General features: G+C 41.6%; 1 protein-coding gene across 4 annotated transcripts in view; it reads left to right on the top strand.

The window, feature by feature from the left end:
- Positions 1–15,810, top strand: part of AUTS2 (activator of transcription and developmental regulator AUTS2) — a 1,221,721-nt gene that overhangs the window by 855,350 nt on the left and 350,561 nt on the right. The window lies entirely within an intron of this gene.

Here is a 15,810-nt window from a genome sequence, read left to right on the forward strand (position 1 = left end):
CCTATGACTGTGATCACTTTTCCATTTCAGCAAAATTCTTTATAAACTTTAACTTAATGGGTGAACACAACACTGGCACCTTGACCTGTTCCCCAGTTTGGCGACATTTAGGTTTATGAAGTCTGTGTACGGAGTTAGTGCAGAGATTCAGAAACACCAGTATTCAAATGGCCAGATCTTCCTCTTACAGGAAGATTTATGACTCTTGACAAGTTGCTTAATGTCTTTAAGGCCCCTTCTTTCAGTGTAAAATTGGAAAACTAAAACCTACACATACGCGAGGGTGAGGAGGGAGTTTGCTGTACGGTTAAAAACGTGAATGTATGAAAAGTATATCTTAGCAGATTTCCTGGCTCTTGCTATGTGTTGACAGTAGCCATATAAATAATGGATTATTGGGTCATTTCCTAATTCCATAATGAAATTTTTAAACAAATTCTTATAGACAGTTTTGTTCCTTTGTGAGAATAGTTGAGCTAGACAGTATGGAAAATGTGAAGGCTCTTGATGCATGCTTCTCTTCTTCTGATGCATATTGCAAAATTATTTTCCAAATAGAAATTGACATTCCTCCAGAATTATATGAGTGTCTGCCTCACGACAGCCTTGCCAACATTGCATGTCAGCATTTACATGTTTTTTTCTAATTTGATTGATGAAGAGAAATATATCTTTTAAATCTGCATTTCTTTGATTACTAGTGAAGTGGAACATTTTTTTCATACGTTTATTAGCCATTTATATTTCCTCTTCCGTGAATTGACCTCTTTGCTTCTGAAAGGAAGGATGAGTCTCCAAGGGCTAGCTAGAGAAAAGATGCTCCAGTGATAATTATCTCGGAGCCCTGGGGCGAGGAGTTGCCGGGGAGAGAATTAAAGGTCTCCTGGGGCGATGAGGTGGCTACCAAGTGAGCTTCTTTCTAAACCGGAGCAAGGCTTTCTACACAGTCAGCCTGAAATCAGTATTTGTTCTCTACCTTTTTTGTTCTGTTAAGAAATATTTTGTATTTTTTAGTGGGACTCTTCACATTCTACTCAAGCCAGCGCTTGTAATTCTTTCAGGGCAGACAACGAGCATGCTTGTTCGGTTTGGGTTTTTTACTCTGAGAGTCCCATTGGTTTACAGTGAAGTTGCTGTAGATCTTGCCTGAGTCTTTTATGATCCCTGCCATCCAGCCAGGAGCTGTGACTGCTCTGTAACCTTCTTAGATTTAAATCTGTTGCTTGTGTTCTCCTCATAGTGTTACAGAGCAGCAGAGCCCATCCATACTGATGTCTTAATATCATTCTCTCCTTCTTGGATTTATAGGGTAAAATAAACCCTCTGCCATAGAAGTGCTTATTGATTACTGAAGTACATAATAAAGCCTAAGAATAAAGTAAGACCAAGTAATCGGTTCTGTTCCTGGGGGATGACAATAAACTCTGGCCGAGGCAGCCTCTGAAGGTTGCCTTTTGCCTTGGAGCTAGGAGGCTCCTTTTTAATTAGTTGTCAAAGAGTAAGCAGTGAATGATAGAAGCCAGACAAAAACAGTGCATGCTGTGTGGTTCCACTTATATAAAATTTCAGAAAATACCTACAAATATATAGTGACAGAAGGCACATCAGTGACATGGTGAGGGACCTGAGAGGGCAGAAGCTTTGGGGAGGGATGGATGGGTTCACAGGTGTATACACATATATGAAAACCTATCAAATAGTACATTTTAAATATGTGCCTTTTACCAATTATATCAGCTATATCTCAATGTGCCTTTTACCAGTGCCAATTATATCTCAATGAAGCCACAAAAAAATAGTACACAGTATCCCATAAAACAAAATCCCAGGCTCGCTCAGTGCTAGAAAAGTTGTCTCTTTTATTAGGAAGCTATATTTTGAAGAACATTTAGGAGGAATTGTGAGACTACATTTCACCTTCACCTTTAGCTAAATGGGGGTTTTAGAAGACTGGAAGATACCACCAAAAATAAAATAAAAAGGCATAGGAGGGTAGGATAGCCCTCTTTCTTCATTCCTTTTTCTTTCCTACATCTGAACCTTAAAGGTGGTTTTTAATGTCATTTTTTAGTAAAACAAAAAAAGGTATTTAGAAAATAGTCTTAATTATTTTCTCTCACCTCCCACCCTTCTGCCATTACATTTCCCCTACCCAGAAAAGAGATTCTCCAGTGCAGAAGTAAAAACTACCCCAAAATGTTGGCAGTCTAAAGGCGGACAGGCATTTTCAACACAAAGAGATGTTTGTTTTCCTTGCATTTTAACTCTTAATTTTTGCCACAGTGGGGAACTCCAGCATGGCTGCCATTTAAAATGTAACAATGCCATGCAGCTCTGATTGCCGCTGTCACAGGGGTGTTGTGACTGAGGCCAGGAGACAAAGCAAATGAGGCCAGAGACAGTGCCTGCTGCTGAGGTGCTGGTCCACTTCTCCACCCGCATTTGAATTTGTCTTTTCTCTGGCTAACTGCTTTTCTGCCCTGATGAGGAGTCACTCAGGGAGACTGAAGCTGGAATTTGTACAACCTCTTTCAGTCCCCTTGATTTTAATCAGAAATACACAATTATTCTTTTCCTCCAAATAGAGAAACTCAATCCCCATTTTAAATTCAATTATTGTAATTGCCGCATTCAGAAAAATAGCACATTCATTTTCTAATAAGAGATTGTGGATACCAAATTACTGCATATAGTATGTCAAAACAGGAAATTTGAGACTGGCAAACCAGTGGGTGTTTTTATCTTGACAATTTGTATTTTCTTGCAGACAATTTATAGTAATCCTACCCTTCCTTGTTTATGATATAGAAGACTAGGTTTGCAAGCCATCCTAAAATAAAGACTGTTGTCGGGTACAATTTAATTGAAAATCTCTGTTATGAGTATGAGGAATTCTACAAAGGGCAAAAGTGAAGGCAGATACCCAATAAAGAGAAGAAGAAAAAGGAATCAGTTTAGGATCCTATGTGACAGTAGCCTAAGATGTCTTTGGATCTTCTTGAACCATTCTCATTATCTCAAGCCATATTTATATTCCTTTAGCCAAGCTTCTCACTATCTTGCATTTGTAAAAAAACAAAAAGGGAAATCTGGTTGGTGAGAAGTTAATAATGTGGACATTATGTCTCAGCAATATGAGAGCACCATTGTCCCTCTTCCTGCTCGATTCCAGTTGCTCTAGTTGGCTTAAAGTGAATCAAATGTGAAAGGAAATATATATTTTTTTATCTTGAGTTTCCTGATTGTCATAAAAGAGTAACCTTATGATCTGATTTCTCCAAGTGCATGCTGTTATTTTCTTAGGATTTACTCTTACCTCAAAATTACATCCATGTCGGCTCACACCTGTAATCCCAGCACTATGGGAGGCTGAGGTGAGTGGATCACCTGAGGTCAGGAGTTCAAGACCAGCCTGACCAACCTGGTGAAACCCTGTCTGTACTAAAAATACAAAACATTAGCCAGGTGTGGTGATGCACACCTGTAGTCCCAACTACTCAGGAGGCTGAGGCAGGTGAATCGCTTGAACCCAGGAGGTAGAAGTTGCAGTGAGCCAAGATCACACCACTGTGCTCCAGCCTGGGTGACAGAATGAGTCTCTGTCTCAAAAAAACAAAAACAAAATCATATATATATATATATATATATATATCCATCCTTTTCATAGACACCTACCACTTTCAGATCTTCTAGTGTTCATGCCACCAACCACTGTCTCTTTCTTGATCTCTTCACTTAGGCATTTTTCATGATATCTTCCCTCAGGTATTTTGCTACTGTAATATACTACTTCTTTCACATATATGTATTGAGCATCTTGTAGGTACCAGCTTCAGGTGGAGCAAGGTATGAGCAAACGCTAAGACATTGTCAAGAAAACTAACCAACAATGTTGGAGGTGCTAGAAAGCAACAGCTAAGGTTCAGAGAAGTCGGAGCCCTGGAAAGCGTCCATGTGGAAGAGGAATAGTCATTTCCATGTGTCCCAAAAGGGTAGTGGTCTGTTGGACTCTGGAGGGCCTACTAAGTGCCAGACGCTTTAGTTATACTCTCCCCATTTTTGCAGTTACTTCTGGAAAGTTTTATGTCTTATCAAGATTACTCTCTCCATTGATTTTGGTAAATGAATCCTTAATATAAGTAATCTCAGTGAGTAGGGCTATCCAAAGTATCTCCTAATTCTGACTGCTCACAATCACTAGACAAAGTTTCAAGTATCTGGCGTCTTGGTTATACCAGTAATCACCTGGTGTTTTTGATATTCATTCTATCTATCTGTGTATTTATTTATTTTTCCAACTTAACTTTGAACATTTTAATAATGTCAGAGCCCATATGCAGCATGCATAGCATAACTTACAAATTTAAACTCCAAATCTTGTATCTATGCGTCTTACTTTAGTCCCTCTACACAGGTTACTGTTTGAAGAATAAGTCTAAGCTACATCCATCCCCCCGAAAAAATGTGCATCAAGAACCTAAAGGAACACTTCAGAATTTCAGTTCTAAAGTATCTTGCTTTGTTGGTTTTTTTACCAGTGGAATAAAACCGTGAGTTACCTGGGAGATTCTTCTTGTTGCTCGCCTCTTTGAGAGGGAATGGTGGTGTCTGGTTTTGTTTGTTTGGGTTGTTTTGTTTCCGTGTAGCACAGTGTTGCGTCTTGAAACACCTCCCAAGCAGAAGTCCTTGCAGTGTATGATTTCCCCTCTAGCAATAAAATGGTACAAAAATTCAACCCAGCATTTAAATAATTAGTAAGTTACCCTGTTGTTGTGTGTGACACAGCATATCTTTCATGGAAATAACTGGAAAAATGAAACTGTTGGTGTGTCTTTCTGGCAGCTTTCACATGCCTGAACTAATTTAATTCTCACAAAAATCCTGTGAGGTGTGTATCATCGCCATTTACTGGTTAAGAAAGGTAGACTCTAAGAGTTAAGTTCCTTTCCAAACACGACATGACTATTAAGCGGAGGGACGAGAATTTGAACCTAGGTCAGCCTCAGGTTAGAGGAGCACTTCCAGTGAGCCAGGGACTATGCTCTCTCCCTCTTAAGGGAAAGCTGTCTTCCGTGGAATAGAAATATGGCTGATTGGCTGCACTCACTGCGGCTTGTAGGCACTGCAACCTCTTCTCCGTTTCAGCTTGCCTCTGTACTTCGCCAGGCAATCAATCAGGAAAATGTTTTCAAGTAATTTCTTTGTGTAGCATGAGAGAGAGTGTGAGATGGTTTGTTATACTGCCTAAGAACATGAACTTTCCTGGAAGGACATAACTGGGTTCAAGTACCATTTCTGTCATTGGAAGCTCTACTTACCTTGTCATCTCTAAAATGGTGGGGTGGTAATATAATACTTCCTTCTAGGGCTGTTCTAGAAGGATTCAGTCCTGAAGTGTCTTGCTTTGTTGTTTTTTTTTAATCAGTGAAGTAAAACTATTAGTTACTTGGAAGATTCTTCTTGTTGCTCACTTCTTTGAGAGTGGTATGCTTTGTTTTTTGTTTGTTTGTTGTAGATGGGGTCTCCCTCTGTCACCCTGGCTCTAGCACGTGACATGATCACAGCTCACTGCAGCCTTGACCTTCTAGGCTTAAGCCTCCCGAGTAGCTGGGACCATAGGCATGCATGACCACACCTGCTAATTTTAAAATTTTTTGCAGAGACGGGTCTTGCTATGTTGCCCAGGCTGGTCTCGAACATCTGAGCTCAAGCAATCATCCCACCTCAGTCTTCCAAAGTGCTGGGATTGCAGGCATGAACCATTGCGCCTGGCCTCAGGATTCTTTTTAATGAATGCCAGCTGTTGGCTGGTGTTTCTAGAGGAAAACATGCTCTGCAGTTGTTCCTATGGAGGAACCCTGAAAGATGTGCAGTGCACCTCAACAACTAGACTTTTCCAAAATAGAGAGCTCCGGGCTGCCCTGCCATCATGGATGCCTCATCTCCCCTTTAGCTTAAGATGGACGTTGTCCATTTGGCTGGGAATTGAATCATGTAGGTGACACTTAGCATGGAAAACCGTAGCTACATTCAGTATCTCACAACCTTAGTGGTGGAAAGAATGGTTGCAGCAGCTTCATTACCTGGGGAAAAGAACTTGAGTTACAAGCACTTTAAGAAAGATGCTTTTACTTTGAATGTTGGAGAAAATAGAACCTATTGAAGACAAAGTGGATGAAAAACACCTCTGTTGGTACTACCCTGATCTTGTAATCTATTCAGATTCTTTCTGCCTTCCTGAAGGTGACTCAAGCCAGACTGGCTGTTCCTACTGGCTGCACCTTTCCTTCCCCAGGATAGATAGGCACACAGTGATCTCTGGAGATTCCCAGCTAAAGTCAGACATGTTCTAGTCCAAGAGGAGATTCCTCACAGGGCTAGAGGACTACAGGTAGCATCAGATAATGTGGAATGAGTGGAAGGAGGGAGGGAGGAGGAATCCATAAACCATCAAATCATTATTGAGCATCTTCGAGGGTCCTCAGTAATGCACTAGGCCCTGTGATGATTCCAGGGACAACCAGCCTGCACTTTCTGACAGGTTTCACAGATGATATACAGTACAGCCAGGCTTTGCACCCAGGCAATCTGGCTCCGTAGTTGTATTTGAAGGAGAATGATGTGGTCTTTTCAGGAGCTGTTGGCATTTTGGTTCACATTGAGAGCTACCAGGCTTTGTTATCTGTTCCTCTGGCTTTGGTTTCCTGAGTCTTAAGCACCCTCCTCTTTTCTAGAACATAGACCAGCTTGAACCAGCCCTCTGCGATTGCGCCCCTCCTCTCCCTGGCCCCGCCATGCCTCTCATTTGTAGTTTCTCTTACCGAGCACATTTCTAAATGAGGACGGTTGCTCTGCTTTAAGGACATACAAATGGCTTGCCCTCACCTGTCAAGCATGATCCTTGTATTTTACCAGGCCCATTATGAACGCAATCTTTCTGTCGAAAATTTGCATACCTCCTTTCTTGAAAAGTAATGACAGCAATTTCTTTCCCTCCGCTCACTTTCTGAGTGTCTCATTTAACGGCACCTGTGAAACCGACAGGCACAGAGATGAGAAGTGAAAGAGAGCAGTTGATTAAATCATCATCAAGTCGGGCCTCAGAAAGTCAATTCTGCTTGCCGTCTGCAATGATATCCTTTTATCTTAAAGTAATGAGCTATGGCACTTTTGCATCGGGTAATGCGATAAGTTCTATTAGCATGTTCCATTTGCCTCACAAGCAAGGGCAAGTCATTTTAGCTAGCTCATATCACTGCAATCAAAGCAATTGGCTTCCCAGGCAGAGAAGAAAGGGAAAAGGCTCAGGGTGATTTCTATGGATCACAACACAGCGGAAAAAATAGACTCTTGTATTATTTTAACCCATAACATACTTTTCCTTTTTACTCATCAGCAAATTTGGGTTTCATTAGCTTACACAGGACTCCAAAAAGAACCCAGCGTTACTCGAAGCAAATCTGGGGGTGGGGGCTCAGGCCCCACCCAAAACAACTAGAAACTATATATGGGAAGGGAAAATTGCCCTATTACAAAGGGGTCACAAATAGAATTCTGCTAAAGAACACAGGCAGAGATGTCTTTCTGATAGTACCACGGTGGTCTCATAATCAACTCTGGCTTCACACCATCTTCAAAGTCGTTTGTAATAGGTCCCCAGGCAAGTACGGATTAATGCTATTGATGACTTAGAATCAGTAAATCAATGACAGAGAAGCAAAGGATCTGTTGCTTAAGCTTAAAAGAGATCATTTACAAATCACCGGCCCCCAGACTGTCAGTTTTACCTTTGGACAAGAGACTCATTTTTCTGAGTTTGGCAACCACTGAGGCTTGTGGACTCTGGGTTTTAAGTAAATTTCATCTTTGGGGTTTATGTATATTTATACTTGGCAAAATGTGACTTCCTTTCTTAGGGGGAAAGAAGCTGAACTCCCCAAAGATTCGTGAAATATTCACTTCCAACCCCACTTCCAAAAACCCAACAATACTTTAATGATCTGTGGAAATTTACAGCATACAGATGGTTTTATTAAATATACCTGGATTTCAAAGTGAAAAAAAAAGGAAAAAGAAATAGAATTTAATTTGTGAGCTTTAAAACTTCAACTTTGAACAACCTGATTTCTGTCAATATATTTGCACTTCTAATGGGTGGTAGAATGAACCTAGCACATAGTAGTTACCTGAAGTTGTTGATTGAATGAAAGTGTGTGATTATCTGGGACACTGGAGGGGGAATAAGAAGTGTTCCCTTTGCCCCCTCAGATCACAGTGGTTATTTGAGCTCTGGCCAGTTCAAACTGATAACTTGCAAAAAGATGAGATTCTGAGAAATCTCCATTCAGGAATGCTAGGTTATTAGTACGAGTTGATTCTCTGTTGTATCTCCTGAACAATTGAAGACTGGTAGACCTCATATTATTTTCAGATGGGCTCATTAGGTGGTTGCCAAAAGCTTTCTTCTTGTAAACTATTGTTTGGAACACGAATCTTTCAATTAGGCTTTCATTTTATCTGAGCTATTTTATTTGGTCACGCATAGTTACTGTCAAGACAGGGGAAGAGTCATTGGCATTATTTTACGGTCAGTAAGAATACGGTCTCAGTAAGAACATTTTCAGGTTTAAAATTTTTTAAATTCCTAGGGACCCAATAGCTTTAAATTTCACTTAGTTCAAAACCAATATGAGAGGAATGCAAACAATGTGAAATTGGGGCTTTGTGGATCGATGAAAAACAGACAACATTAGTGCTGCCATATGTGGCACAAAGTGGTGGCTCATTTTATGTGGGCAAAGGATTGGGCATCTGTGCAGGGGAAGGTGAACATGTTTTAAGTCACCATGCTGCTATCTTACTTCTTTAAATAAGAAAATACGTGTCATGTTTTCTGCAGGTGGTTTCTTCTGAAATTGCTTTTAGGTGAGAGATGTCTTTAAGGGCTTAAATAAACTGCCCGCCCCAAAGGGGAATCGATTTGTTGTCACTGGCAAGTTAAATTATACTTGATGTTAGATACTGTAGTTTACAAGTTGGGGTTCTCTCTCATTTTCCTCTCATTTCCTTTAGGCAGAAACAAGAATAAAATAACTTTGTTCAGCAGTGGTATTCAGCCCTGACATCTTTGGTGGCAATGATAAATGGATTTGAGATACGAAATAACTGCTCCAGCAAGGTCCATTGAGCAGAATAGAGAGCAATGCCCTCCTCAATGTCATTGTATGTGATATATTCAATGATTGCCACTCTCTGCTTAAGAATGCATTCCATCACAAGGTACCTAGAATTCCATCTTGTTCCTACATTCTGAATGAGACAGAGAGATGTCAGAGACCTTGACTTATTTCAATTTGGACCAGTTTTAAAATGCAGATACTGAGATTCCCAAATGAAAATGGAAAACGTTTGCTTTTGAAGAAGTGTAATAAAGTCATAATCACATCTTTTCTGAGCCTTTTAATGGAAGACATTTTCTTCCAGGCCCCAACTCTAGAATCTGCTAACAATTTTAACCCTACTCAGTAGGTTCACACATACATCTCTGCATTAAACAGTCATGTTAGTGTTTCCTGTACATTCTTTTGGAATCACCTGTTAAGTCCTACTTTGCTGATGCTGCATGGAATCAACCGCTGTTGGAACAATTTGCAAGAAGAATGAGACTGACTTGCCAGCATAATTGAGCACCTCGTGTGTCGCAAGGCCTGGAGGAAGCAAGGCACTGTCCTTACCTACATGGCACTCATTCTCTAGTAGGAAAGACTGTTGTGGCAAACAACTGCTGTACAGTTTCGTAAAGGATGGAGATAGAACCAATTCAGTCTTTCTGGAAGTGTATTGGAAGATTCAAAAAGGGAACCGTGCATCGAAGGTGAATGTCAGGCTTTTAGGTAGAAACTTGGAGGAAGAGAATTCCCAGTAGGGGGAATTGTTAAGTGCAGACGCCTGAGGGCATGACTGAGTGTGAGTGGGCGTGGCTTGAGCAAGGTACGTTAGGACAGTGCCACTCAACCCAGGGCGCCAACCAGGGCCAGGCCACAAGCTGTTTGCAGCCGGCCTGCTGTGAGGTTAGTATATGTGCAGTCAAGAGTAAGCTCTGGGAAACTTTGAGAGTAACTTAGTAGCATAATTTTATGTTTCATAAATCTAATAATTTTTTTAAAAATGTATTTTAGGTATCTTTTTCATTTTTCAAGAATTTTGACTTTTTATTATATTTTACAAAATATTTGTCGTAATGTATTAGAAATTAAAGAAAGCAAAACAGAAACAAATGGCTCTTCACCACAGAAAGCTTAAGAAGCATTGTATTAAGAGAGTGGTTGGGGCTTGGGAGTCGAGGGGGATTAGAAACAGAATTCAAAGAGTCTTCATGGGCCTCGTGAAGCATCCGCATCAAATAGAAATTTAGGAAATCCACTCTGCTTAATAAGGACTTGGATTACAAAAGGAAGAGACCATAGACCTTGGAAAGCAGTCATTATCCTCCTGTAATGACAAAATAAAACCCTGAACTAAAGCAGTAGCCACAGCCACAGGGATGGAGAGTTAGAAAGTAGAATCAGTAATGTGGGATGAGAGAGGAAGATAAGTCCACTCAAGGATGGGGTCAAGGATAAGGCTCTTCACTTATGCAGTTGAGTGATTGTTTGGTGATGCTATTACCATGGGCAGCATGGGCGAGGGACAGTTTCAGGTGAGCAAAGATGTTGAGTCCAGATTTAGATGGATACTGGAGTCTGAGGTGTTCACCGCACTTCAAGAGGGGGCATGTAGCAAACAGAAGCTTAGTAATAGTTAACATTTATCATCTGCACATACTCGGTACCATGCACCAAGTTGTTTACATGGATTAACTCATTCTCCTCTTCTTACTGAAAAAGCTTTTATTAGCCATATTTTACAGAGAAGTAAACTAAGGCCCACAGAGTTTAAATAACTTTTCTAAAGTTACACAGCTGGCAAATGTGGGTATAGAGATTTTTGAGTTTCAGCATATACATGGCAGAAGGGACCAGGGGAATCTTTAAGGACTCCCTTGGAAGTCACATAGAAACAATAGAGCTCCAGATGCCACTCTGGGGAGACAATGGCATTAAAGAATATGCAGAAAAGGAAGGGCCTTGAAAAGATACTTGCAAACAGCAATATTGGCAAATGGGTACAAAGGGAGAAATTCTGGGATGTGCAATAGAAACAACCTAAATACCCAGCACTGGGGAATTTTTTTATTAGATTATGTTACAATCCACAAAGCAGATTGCAGTGTAGCCATTTTTTAAAGTGATGTTACAGGGTAAATTTTACTGATTAAAATATTTGACGTGTTACGTGAAAACCACAGCAGGTTACAAAATGGTAGGAGATCATTTTTATTTCTTAAAATGTATGTTTGAAAGACAAGAGGGATTATACCCTTAAGACTGGAAAGACACAAATATATTAACAGAATTTCCCTCAGGATTGGAGATTTATGGGTAATTTTTAAAAATGTACCCAGTAAATATGTATTTTCAAAAGGAGAAAGAGCGGGTGGGTGGGTGGGTGGGTTGTTGAAGGGTTAAGACTTGTCTGGGAAATGAAGACCGTGCCTCGAGCAGTTCACTGTTAATTCCTGAAACCAGGGGAAGAGGCGGTGAAGATGGAGTTGGGCGGACACTGTATCGGGATGGCTGGAGGGACTCAGGTTAGGAACTGGTCCCTTCCTAATTGTACATTCAAGGCCTGTGGTCTGGCGTGCAAACCTCCCTTTCTCTCCGTTTGTCTGTGATGGTTCAGGTCGTGTCTTTGTCTGAAGGCCAGGTGACCAGGAATTCTTACCGTCGTTGCTATAAGAACTAGTTGTTTTTGTTTTGTTGTTGATTTTTTTTTTTGTCTCTTTTCATTTCTTGCTTTTATAATGGAGGGAAATATTTTTAGCTTTTCACAGCAGGCTTTGAAACCTTGTCATGGAGAGTACTCCATCACCTCAAGCTGCTAGTTAGCATGCAACCTGTTTGCTAATAAACCAAAGCAGGACCGCGATGTCAGAATGCTTAAAATGGCCAAATCAGCTGGGACCCTGTCTCCACATCTGACATGCCTTTTCCATTTCCCAGCCTCATGCAGAACATAAACCTGCATCGGGAGGTGGCTCAATGTGAACTCTTATAAATTGGAGTGGGTATCTAGGGATCGGGGAGCAGACACTTCTTCCTTTAACCTTTGAAGACCAAGAATCATTTGGCAAAAAAAAATCCACAGTGTATTGAACTTAGGGTGTGAAAGCTGTACAGTGTATTAAATGTGAATTTGAGACCATGAATTCTACCCACACTGACTCTATAAAACAGCCTCCCTTTTTCATAAAGCAGGCCCATAAACTGCTGCCAGTGAAGCAGAAAGACTCCTTAGGACTGTGGCTCGCTTTCCGTCTGGGGTTGTCAACAAACCCCCTTTATGAGTGGAATAGACCCCTTGTATGTGTCGAGCTTCTGGCTTTTTACAGAGTGTGTTAGGATCCAGGCAAGGCAAACGTTAGGCACTGTTTGCTGAGTGCATTTATTGCCTTTGCATAATTTATGAGCTGGAGGGGTTGACCATCATTCGTCTCTGCCAGGGGCTGGCACTCGAGGCTCCAGAGAGTGGAGCTGTAAATTGGATGGTACGCTCCTGCTGAGCTCAAGGCAAAGTCCTCGGGTCAGTATGGGAATTTAATACCAGAAATGGAACTGTTTTCTCAGCGCACCATGTGGACCCCAGTGCAGCAGAGACTGTTTTGGCAGACTCCACGACTGGCCTTGTCGAAGAGCTGTCACTCACCCGGCATGTTGTGTGGGGAGCCTGAGCATTTTTAATCGGCTTGGCATCCGTGCTGCTTCCATAATGGATACCAGTAGGTCTCAGTTCTTCACCATATGCTTAACTCTGGAGACAAGGTGCTTCTGGGTATATCAGTAATTACTTGATGGAGAATTAAGTGGACCTTGAAATTAGAACTGGACTGTTGGAAAGCAGGAAGCTTAACACTTAGATAGAAATAACCATTCCCAGGGACATACTGCTGTTAGGATAGGAGGCACAGTGGTGGTTCTTTTCCAACTGCTCCACTCCTCCTTCTCCCTGCACATCAGAACCTTGGGGAGGTGGGCACAGGCGATGCCACAGCCTTCAGCTGTCACTGATTACCTCATACGGAGCGCTGTGGACATCTGGGAACATGAGCCTGCCTGGCAAAATGCTCTTCTGTCTTCCACATCCCTCCTGAGCTGAGCGTTGTCATTCTCGAAAATGTGCCCAAATCTCAGGAACCTCAAGGAGGGCTTAATTAAGGCAACGGAGAGATCACACAATCAGGACACTATTGTTCCTCATCCCCCTGCGGTTCTAGGCATTCAAAGTCTTTATCTCATCCAATTTCTTTCTCAACTCATTTGATGTATTATAATAAAGAAACTACTCATCAGGTAAAAGAATATAAATGTAGACAACCTGAGGTTGGAAGCTGGGTCGGAAATGAGGCATTGCACTTGGTGAAATCACTGTCACTGAATACCTGACTACCCTGTGGCACTGAGGAGCGAATGGGAGAAGTAGAAAGTGTTCTGATCCTTCAGTCTGTAAGACTGTGATATAAGTTCCTAAATGCTTTTGGTACAGAGTGCTTAGTCTAAAAAGAATAAGTAGTCCCCAGGTTGTCTCATAATAGCAAGAAGCCCAGTTGGATGGATGTCTTGTTACTTCCCATTAAAAGCACTCTGATAGGAGCTTACACAATAAGGTAACTTAGTGTTTCCTGAATAAAAAAAGTCCTGAGGCAGGCTGCTCTGCGATGGGTTCAGCAGTCCAATTGTGTCAGGCTTTTTTCCCTTGTTCCCACTCTGTTGTTTTTGTACTGAGTCTTTTTGCCTCATTTTTGCAAAATGGCTGCTACATATCCAGACATCACGTCCTTATACATTCACATTCGAAGGCCAGAGGCAGGTGGTTCCTTCTTTTCTTTTTTTTGTTTTGTTTACTGGGGAAACAAAATTGTTTCTAGAGCCCTCAGCCTCAGCAGACCTCAGAATCCCATTGGCCAAAGATGGGTCTTACAGTCTCACCTTTAGCTGCAATAAAAATTGGGAAAGAAAATACCTGGCATTTTTAGCCTCAAAGTGTCAGGAGAAGGCACAGATTAGGGAGAAGGGAGTTGTGAATGGTTGTGGGGATCTAACCAGCGTGGCTGCCCTACGTGCAAATTTATTTCCTGTTTCTGTTTAAAGCTGCGCCAACTCCCATGTCCAGGTGGCCACACCAAACATCCCTGGCATCGTCCTAGATGCATCGTGTTACTTGCTTCCCATCTCCATGTGTTATCCGATCCTGTTGGTTCTACCTTCCGAATTCCTCCGCCATCTGCTTCTCCCTTCCTAAACCATGCTACCACCCTGAGTTAGACAGTGCAATGGCTGCCAAACCGCTCTCCCTGTGACCTGTTTCTCCCCCACTGTGCACTCTATCCACAGTCCCACAGAAAGTCATCGTTATGGAAGCAGCTCTGATCATGCCACAGCCCTGCTAGTGTCTGTGTCCCAGCTTCACGTCTTACCGCTACACAGAAGGCTCCTTTAGGGCCAGGCCTGTATCTCAGATGAATTTTGGTCTGGCTTAGCAGTTCCTTACCAAGGGCTGTTGAGTGAATGAATGGATATATTTACCTGACGAGCTTTACTCTGGCAAAACACATCCCCCAGTTTTTCATTTTTCATTTTCAATATTTTCATGAATATTAAATTAACAAAACACTTAATTTTTTTAAAGTTCTGTTCTTTTTTCCTTTAGTTATAATGAGAAACTTAAAGATTGGGGTTAATTTTTAATGATCATTCTCTGCTTACCCCAAACCAAACTTGACGATTGCAATTTGGGATCTGTTTGATATGGTCTGAGTCTGTGGCCCTAAAGCATATTTTTTGCGCATATATTTTATTTACTACCCTGACCTCTTTTCTCTGGGCCTCTAAACTGGAAAAGGCAGCCATCACAACTGGTGGGCCTTGGCCCTTATGTTCTGTTTCCTTCAGAGTTCAAATGAGTGACTACAATGCCCAGAGGTTTACCTCTTTTCCTTTATTTTTTTATTTTTTTTTAGTTTTTGAGATGGAGTTTTGCTCTTGTTGCCCAGGCTGGAGTGCAGTGGCGCAATCTTGGCTCACTGCCACCTCTACCTCCTGGGTTCAAGTGATTCTCCTGTCTCAGCCTCCTGAATAGCTAGGATTACAGGCACTCACCAGTACGCCTGACTAATTTTTGGTATTTTTAGTAGAGACGGGTTTCACCGTGTTGGCTAGGCTGGTCTCGAACTCCTGACCTCAGGTGATCCGCCCGCCTGGGCATCCCAAAGTGCTGGGATTACAGGCATGAGCCACTGTGCCTTTTTCCTTTAGAAAAGCAACGGAGGGGAGATACAGCCATTCACATTAGCTTAAGTTTGAATGGCTTCGTTAAGAAATTGATTTTGCTCTGAATCTCGCTGAACAATCCTGATTCACCTTAATCCTGTGGTGGTGGGAGGGAAGCGCTCACTTGTGTGATTGACCTGAGGAAGAACCACAGAGTACAGGCGTCAGATGAAATCAACAGAACAACTCTTTTGCATCAGGATAGCGTTTGGCTTCGGATGCTATTTACTAGCACTTGAGCTGGAGAACTCTTTCTTTCCAGGAAGACATTTTTTATTTCCTTTACTTATCATGTCCTTTTTTTGTATGGGTGTTGGGGGAATAGACACGAAAAGCAAAAACATACTGAGTATGTTCTTGCACTAACCCTTATTTTCTTGTCTTC

The sequence above is a fragment of the Cebus imitator genome, unplaced genomic scaffold, assembly GCF_001604975.1.
Source record: "Cebus imitator isolate Cc_AM_T3 unplaced genomic scaffold, Cebus_imitator-1.0 Scaffold153, whole genome shotgun sequence".
Classification (NCBI taxonomy): domain Eukaryota; kingdom Metazoa; phylum Chordata; class Mammalia; order Primates; family Cebidae; genus Cebus; species Cebus imitator.